Here is a 9,184-nt window from a genome sequence, read left to right on the forward strand (position 1 = left end):
GTGTGAGTGCGTGCGTGCGTGTGTTTATGTGAGCTTCTGTAAGTGTGTTTGTGTCCCTCTTTGTCGTTGCGGTTTAGAGGACGTTTGTGGGTGAAAACTTGCTTTGCATTTTCCATTCCAAAAAAGTCAACAAACATTTTTCCAGCCACACGTCAGCGGGAGTGAAGCTGACAGAGAGCCTGAGCTGTGTGTGTGTGTGTGTGTGTGATGCTCTTGGCACTGTACTCATGTGTGTTTATATCTGTGTGTGTTGGCAGGCTGGGTTATGTAGATCATGCTGAAGAACTGGCTTCCAGATTTCTCCAGTGCTTCCCAAAGAACCGTCTCTCGGCCCAGGCGGCGCTTCATCACGAGTACTTCAGCCATCTGCCCCCGAGACTCTGGGAGCTGCCTGACAGTCAGTGAACACACATCACACCACTGCCTCACAGTCACATACTGCCACACTGACCATACGGCATAATGACATATTACCATATTTTCATATCATGTATGATGCTGTTTTTGCAGTATGCATGCATGGAATGCCATACATGTATCCCATGATGCAATGCAGTACACTTGACCTTCCATTTCCAGTATGATTAATGAACTGGAAGTAATATCAACCAATATCCTTTGTGATTCGTTGTTTATTTAAAAACCCCAAAAATATGATTCCACAAAATTTGAACAAAAATTCAAAATTATTTGACATCTGTCTGCCTTCTATTTATATACAGTACATAATTTAGTTTCAATACATTTGAAAAATTATGCTTTATTTATTTAGTTATTTATTTATTATTCATTCATTTTATGTTCTTAAATTATTTTGCTTTAAGACTTACATCTTTATTTTTCATTTTAATTAATTTATAATATGTACTTATCAAACCTTTACTTATTTCTTTATTTATGTTCTTTATTTTACGAGAATACTGTTGTCTGTATTTCTCCTATCTACTGTTATGCCTGTTTTCACCATTAAATATCAATTTCATATTATTTTCACTCCATTTTAATATCAAATTTATGTATTTATTTGTTTAGTTAGTTATTCATTCATGTTATGTACTTTATTTTAATTTAAGACTTTTGCCTTTATTTCTTCTATTCATTATTATGCATGCATAAAGCATTAAATAATCAATTTCGTATTATTTTCACTCCATACAATAAATCGGCATTTATTTATTTATTTTACGTTTATTTCTCCTTTTCATTATCATGACTGTTTAAAGCCCATTAAATACCCATTGTGTGTGAAATGTGGTATTAATTTGAACTTTCTCTTGCATGTTGCACACTTTCACATACTGGCCTTTTTAAAATGCAATGTACAGTGTATGCTACACAGTATGCCGTTTCATTATTATATCTGTTTAAAGCACTTTAAATAAGCATTGTGTACGTGATGTGTTTTTAAATGAATTTCTGTTTAAATCAGTAGTCAGTGTACAGTGTGTACTGTGCAGTATGCAGTAGTATTCCATTCTGAACACAGTTTCAGTGTCCTTCCTTCACTGTCAGCGTCTCCTGCCCTCCTTCACCAGTGTTTTACTCTCTCTGTCTCTGTCTCAGTGTTTCACATGCATCGTGTCTCACAGACGTGTGTCTGGAGCTGAATACCAAACACTGCTCAATTTGAGCTCATTGTGGTGATGCTGATGCTCAGATGCTAATTCACACAGATTCATGTGTCACGCTTCACTTTTCTCTGGAGACCAGCACACTGACACGCTTTTCCTGATTTACCAAACCCAAATACTCTGGAATTGGTTACTGTCAGCAGTGAGGAACTCTTGATTCTGATTGGTCGATGCAGAGTTTTCAAATTGTTACAAAGTTTCAAATGAGCAGCATTTCAAAGAGTCCTGCAGAGAGAAAAGAACAGAAACTGGTCAAACAAATCTGATGAAAAAGAGTAAAAAAATCCGTGTTTGTGATGATATTAAGCATAATGAAAAACTGAAGATAAATACTGAAGGTGTGAAGACACATGACATAAATTTAATGCATGCTACACAGTATTTAGTGCATACTAATGATTAAAAACAGTACGTAGTCAACATTTGAGCAGATGTTTGCTACATAGTCAGCATGTGACCATGCAAATTGCATATTGTTTGGCCGTCCAATCAAATAATGATTCAAAAATCAAAGAAACTTCTGTTTTCAGATATTTTTGTGAATGCATGTGCATACTGGAGATTTACTGTAGAAACACTGTACACCTTCTGTGTTTCGTCATTCTTTGATGCATTTACTTCCAAATCTTACAATTCTGACTTTTTTCCTAAGAAATCTAAATTTATGTCCCACAATTTTTTCCCCTTGGAATTGTGCATTTATTTCTTACACATTTTTTCTCTGAATTCTGAGTTTATATTGTGCAATTATGAATTTTTTCCCTCGTAATTCTGAGCTTATATCTCGCAATTATGATTTTTCTTTTCACAATTATTTCTACAATTATTTCTTAAGTTTTCCTAAGGACTAAGTTTTCCCAAAGATTTTTTTCCTAAGAAATCTAAATTTAAATTTCGCAAATTGTCTGGAGTTTAGATCTTGCAATTTGGACTTTTTCTCTCGCAATTCTAATTTTTTTTCTCTATATTCTGGGTTTGCTTCTCGCAATTTGTTTCCGGAATTAAAAAAAATTTAATTAATTAAAAAAGGGTAATTGTGACTATTTATATCACAGTTCTGACTTTTTTTTCGCACATATTACGATTTTATGCATTGAAATTTTTTTTTCTCTAATTTCTGACTTTGTCTTATAGTTCTTTTCCCGCACAGAAGCAACTAATCTCACTATTCAGGCTTTTTTGTGCAATTGCATGTTTCTATCTTACTTTTTTAGACTTTTTAAGAGTTAATATCTCACAATTCTGACTGTTTTTGAATTGAAAAATCTGAATTGTGAGTAGGGATGGGTACCGAGAACCGGTATTTTTTTGGACCGATACCGGACTACCGATAAGCTTCAGGACAAACGATACTGTTATCGATATTTGCGTAGTTTTATCTCCGTATACTTCAATGTTAATGGCGAATTAGAAGCTGCTGCTTGTCATTTTCTTTCACTGAATGATGTGTCCGATGTTTGCTCAACATGCGTGTGATATCCACGGTGTGTGTTTGCGTGCAATCAGTGGCGGCAAGAATGAAACGTTCAGAAGTGTGGGCTCACATTACAAAACTAAGCGACACCAGTGTCAGATGCAATATGTGCTGTAGTGTAATAGTGAACAAAGGAGGCAACACTAGTAATGTAATGAAACATTTACTAACAAAACACATCTACCTCTAGCAATGCGCTGTATTATGTCTCGCGGCTCCAACTCTAACTGCAACTCGCGAGACACATTCACATCAAATGTTGATTCAGAGTTACACTCACGAGACACTGCACTTATTCGCAATCACAATAGTACATTATTTGCATGTGCTTTAAAGCCTTGTCGGTTAAACATTTCATTCTAACATGTCCTTATTCAGAGCGCGTACAACCGAAGTATGCATACACTAAAAGGCCAGTCAAACAGCACCTGATTACTTATCGTTAATGTCTGATTGCACTAATACTGTCAGAAACACACAAGGTTTACATATAAACACAGTTGGTTACTGTATGTCTAAAGTGAAAGTAAACAGTTGAGAGAGAAACGGATGCGTGCAGCTCTTAAAGGGACAGTACTAAACATGCTGCCACTTGTCATTAAAGGGATAGTTCACCCAAAAATTAAATTTTTTTGTCATTATTTACTCACTGTAATGCTAATGTTAATACAAACCTGTATTAATTTCTTTCTTGTGCTGAACACAAAAGAAGATATTTTGAAGAATGTGGGAAACCAAACAGCTGGTCCACACTGACTTTGATAGTAGGAAAAAACGATGAAAGTCACTGGGGACCAGCAACTGTTTTGTGTTCAACAGAAGAAAGAAACTCATTCAGGTTTAAAACTACTTGAGAGTGAGTAAACGATGACACAATTTTCATTTTTGGGTGAACTATTCCTTTAATGTTAATAAAATAAAACACAAAGAGAAAAATATCTCCGTTCTCTTGACTGAAGAACTTTAAAACAGTTGCTAAAGTAATAATAACTTGAAATTTTCAATAACTTTTCACATATCTTTTTGCACCAAATAGTATCGATAAGTACCGATATCGGTATCAGTATCGATCAAATGTAAACGATACTCATCCCTAATTGTGAGATAGAAAGTTACAATGACCTTTTTTATTGTTTCATTCTGTGGTGGAAACAAGCTCTCACAGAAACATGATGATTCAGGTCATTCAGGCTGGTTTTGGTTTTCAGAGCAGCTCAAGGCCTTCTGTCGTGTCTAATATGACACATATCTATAATCCAGACGTCAGACCCCCATAGAGGACGCTGACGGCCGCTGATCTGCTGTAAGGCCTCCATTAGCAGGCAACACAGCTGTAGCGCAGACACGTTTCGCTCTGCACATCAGAAAACAGGCGTCTGCGTTAGACAAGCGTCAGGCGAGTTGTTTGAATGCGAGAATGAGGTTTTTAATTTGCCAGATTAGGAGCGGCAGCTGAATTAATCCTGTTATCAGCTCACAGCAGGCCGTGTGGGAAGGAGGAGGGAGGAGGGGGCGGGGCTCCGGCGAGGAGGCGGAGCTCTGACACACACACACACACACAGCGCAGAGCCGCTTTTGAAGCAGAAGAATGAAGGGAAATTAATTCTGTTGTTTCATATACGCTTACAGTTCTATCACAAAAGAGAGCGGCTGCTGCTGGGGAGGACGCACCGTAATTAACATTTCAGCTCAGGCTTTGATTGATACGGCAAACGCAGCAGGATTTATGACATTTATTAAATTTTATTTAATGCAAGTGCTGATGTGTTTATTTATTATGGTTTTATGTCTTTATTAGAGCTGTTTGTTAAGTCAAGCATCATTTTTACTGTTGGTCATATTTCTTGGTAAAAAACCACTTAGCAAACATATAGAACAGCTATAGCTAAATATTAGTTCATATATTTTTCTTCTACATACTCAACATCTCTCTCTATATTTATTTTATGTATTATTTTCTATTATGTTTATATTCAGTATATTTATTTTCTATGATATAATATAGAAATATATATATATATACACACACAGTATGAGTACAATGTGTCGTGTGTGTTTATATTTATATAAAGTGTATTAATTAATATATTTATCTCTCTATCTATAATTTTTTATATTTTGTATATATTATTTATATTTGTATATTGTGCACACACACATACAGTATATATCATTTATTTTTATATTTTTCTTAAAAAATACTCTGCATCCCTTTATATATTTATAAAAAAAATGTTTTTAATAATAAAAAAATACTAAGCCCCATATGAATTTTTTATAATAATGTGAACTTGAAATTTGATTCTATAGACAACATATATCAAGTACTAATCTAATGTATTATTTGAAATCCATACAGAAAAAAAAAGGGGGGGGGGACATTCATTGTTCATTATTATTCGAGTTTTGTTTTGAAAATATTATAAAAGTGCATCATATATTTCTGGAATTCTGAATTGCATAGTTATAGATGTATTCATTTTCAACTGTATTTTTCTTGTCATCATCATAATTGAATTGTTTTCTCTCCTTGTCTTTCACATGATGATGATGAAGAGTTTTTCATGAAGACTGACAGACTGAACGTGTCCTTGTTTTTCAGTGTCTTCAATCTTCAGCGTTCCCACCGTTAAGCTACAGCCGGAGTCTGGCGACAGCGTCCAGGTGTGCAGTAAGAGTCACGGCAAAGCCACGTCAAACAGCAAACACTGACCCGGAGCCAAACAGGTACGACACGTCTGACAGTCTGTGGCACCAGTGTCTGCTTTACAGTCAACATTTCTACAGGTGTTCTTTATTTTGCTTTTTAATCAATTTAATCAGATTTTGTTGTGTAAAATTACATTTTTGTAGTCCAATCAAAAAATGAATCAAGAACCAATGTTTTGAGAAAGAAATTATTATTTTTTTTTTTTCAAGTGAATTTTAAGTACATGTACACATGTATGTTTTGAAAGAAGTCTCTTTATGGCTGCATTTATTTGATTAAAAATACAGTAAAAATTGTGAAATAGTATTATCATTTAAAATAAGTGGTTTCTATGTGAATATCTGTTAAAGTGTAATGTATTTCTGTGATGCGCAGCTGTATTTTCAGCATCATTCCTCCAGTCTTCAGTGTCACATGATCTTCAGAAATCAGTATAATATGCTGCTCAAGAAACATTTCTGATTTTTATCAATATTGAAAACAGTTATGGAATATATTTTGATCAAATAAATGCATAAATATAGTCTTTTCTTTCAAATAAGCATATTATACTGATTTCTGAAGGATCATGTGACACTGAAGACTGGAGTAATGATGCTGAAAATACAGCTGCACATCACAGAAATAAATTGCACTTTAAAATATATTCACATAGAACCCACTTATTTTAAATGATAATTCTATTTCACAATTTTTACTGTATTTTTAATCAAATAAATGCAGTCTTGGTGAGCAGAAGAGACTCATTAAAAAATTGTAATTAGGCCGGCTATTCCAGACTTTAACCAGCAGTGTACGTGTGAAAAGTGTTGACTTTCAGTGTATATGTGTTCATTTCTATTGCTATTATTAAATATTGCGTTGGCCCATATCACATATACATTGAGTTAATATTAACAGTCATCCGCTGCGTTCTTGGTAATTGATAAAGCAATGCACTAGTCTGCAGCATGACTGGATTCACTCCTGCAGCTCAGGTCAGGGTTTCATTGTCCAGAAAGACGTTGTATTTGCATGTAATATGTGGTGTGGACGAGCACATCTCCTGCGGCTGGATGAAGCTCATAATGGAGGGAAAGAGGCTGTGGTTCTGCAGGGATTAGCAGCCCAATTACAGGCAGGTGCGGCGGGAGATTTACGTCTGAACCGCAGGGAGCCGCAGACCTCTGAACCCCAAACACACAGAACTCGTCGTTTCAGAGCTTCACACGAACCAGAGGCCTGCGCTTCACATGCTTTGGTTGCAGCTGATGGTCAAAAGTTTGGAATAATTCTAATTTTTTAATGTTTCTGAAAGAAGTCCCTACTGCTCACCAAAGCTGCATTTATTTAATCAAAAATACAGTAAAAACAGTGAAAAATTATTAAAATTTTAAACAGCTGTTTTCTATGTGAATATCTGTTAAACTGTAATGTATTTCTGTGATGCGCAGCTGTATTTTCAGCATCATTACTCCATCTTACTTTTATGTAAGAAATATGTATCTTTTGTAACATAAATGTCTGTCACTTTTGATCAATTTAAAGCTGAATAAAAGTATTATTATAATTTTTTTTTTTTTTTGAAGAGTAGCTTATCACGGTTTCCACAAAAATATTGTGCAGCACGACTGTTTTCAACATTGATAATAATCAGAAATGTTTCTCGAGCAGCAGATCAGCATATTATACTGATTTCTGAAGATCATGTGACACTGAAGACTGGAGGAATGATGCTGAAAATACAGCTGCACATCACAGGAATAAATTACAGTTTAACAGAGATTCACATAGGAAACAGCGGTTTTACATTAGAATAATATTTTACTATTTTTACTGTATTTTTAATCAAATAGATGCAGCCTCGGTGAGCAGAAGAGACTTCTCTCAAAAAAATGTAAAAATCTTACTTATTTAAAACTTCTGACTGGTGGTGTAATGGTGTAAAGCGTTTCACTGGATACATATTAAATATGCATGATATATTTTCTCAGATTGTAATTTACCTTTTAATTGTTCAATACGTTTCCTGTCATTAGGCTGGTTAAAAATCATAGTTTCCACTTAAAACAAGTTCTCTCAGCAGTGATCGGCTCTTTAACACGTTCATGAAGTGCAGCAATGAAAGTGAAGTGTTTTTCTTGTCAGCATGCAGATGTGTGTGTGTGTGTGTGTGTGTGTGATAGAGGCGTCGTGCTGCTCAGAAGGGAAGTCGCCCGCTGCGAGAGCGTGTCCTTCCCTCCACTGCATTCATATTGAAATCACAGGCTTTATGTTCGGCCGTCTCAACCTGACAGGCTCCTGGAGCTCCGAGACGCTCCTCTAATCCACACACGTCTGATTGAGCAGCGATGCACGCAGAGACACTCCAGACTCAGTGTTTTCATGCTCATCTCACACACATTAGATGGAAGAGGCTCTAAGAAGTATTTTGACACTAAAGTCTGAATTTCATTGTATTACATGCACAATATCAAAGAAACTGGGAATTATTTTGAGTTAATTTTTCCATTTTTGAGTTGGAAAATGTATATATATATAGATATTTAAAATGAAGACAAATATTTTGAGCATATTTTAGAACCATTTACAATTTTTACACTATTACTTGATTTTACTCTTAAAAATGTCTAAATGTCATTCTATTACTTGTAAAATATTCAAACAAATTTCAAATTTCAAGCAAAACATTTAATGAAAAATATATTTTTAGCCTATTTTAGGAGCATTAAAAAAAATTGCTCCTTATTTTCTTTATGCAAAATATAATGGGTTTAATTTTGTGGAAAAGGTCAGCCTTAAAAAGAATCGTATTATAGTAAATACAAAATATCAAAGCAAGCAGTATTTTTTAATTATTTATTTTTTTAGTTTTCAAATGTCAAGCAAAACATTTAAAGAAAAGATGTTTGTTTGAAGTAAAAGGATAGATATAGTTTAAAATGAAGATGAGCCTATTTTAGGACAATTTCATTTTTTTTAATGCAACATATACCTTCTTTATAACTTCTTATGGGAAAAGTGTTTTATTTTATTTCAGTTTTCAAATTTCAAACAGAATATGTAATGAAAACGTATGTTTAGAGTAAAAAATATACATACTTTAAAATAACATAAAAAATATTTAGAACCTATTTTTAGAAGCATTTACAATTTTTAGTCTTCATGACTTGTTTCCTTAGATTTTGGGGTTCAGTATGATCTGGATGTGTTTTTGACAGGCTTGACTCGAGGTTCCCAGCACGTTTCTGTGCCGCTGTATGTTTGTGAGAGGAGAAGAGTCCAGCAAGAGCTGTTTCTCAGGAAATCCCCAGCAGGTCTTTGAGCCGCTGTTGAGCAGAGATGAAGCTTCAGCCGTCACAGACTGAACGACACGCCTCTCTCACACAT

The sequence above is a fragment of the Sinocyclocheilus grahami genome, unplaced genomic scaffold (genome assembly GCF_001515645.1).
Source record: "Sinocyclocheilus grahami isolate Dianchi unplaced genomic scaffold, SAMN03320097.WGS_v1.1 scaffold992.1, whole genome shotgun sequence".
Lineage (NCBI taxonomy): Eukaryota > Metazoa > Chordata > Actinopteri > Cypriniformes > Cyprinidae > Sinocyclocheilus > Sinocyclocheilus grahami.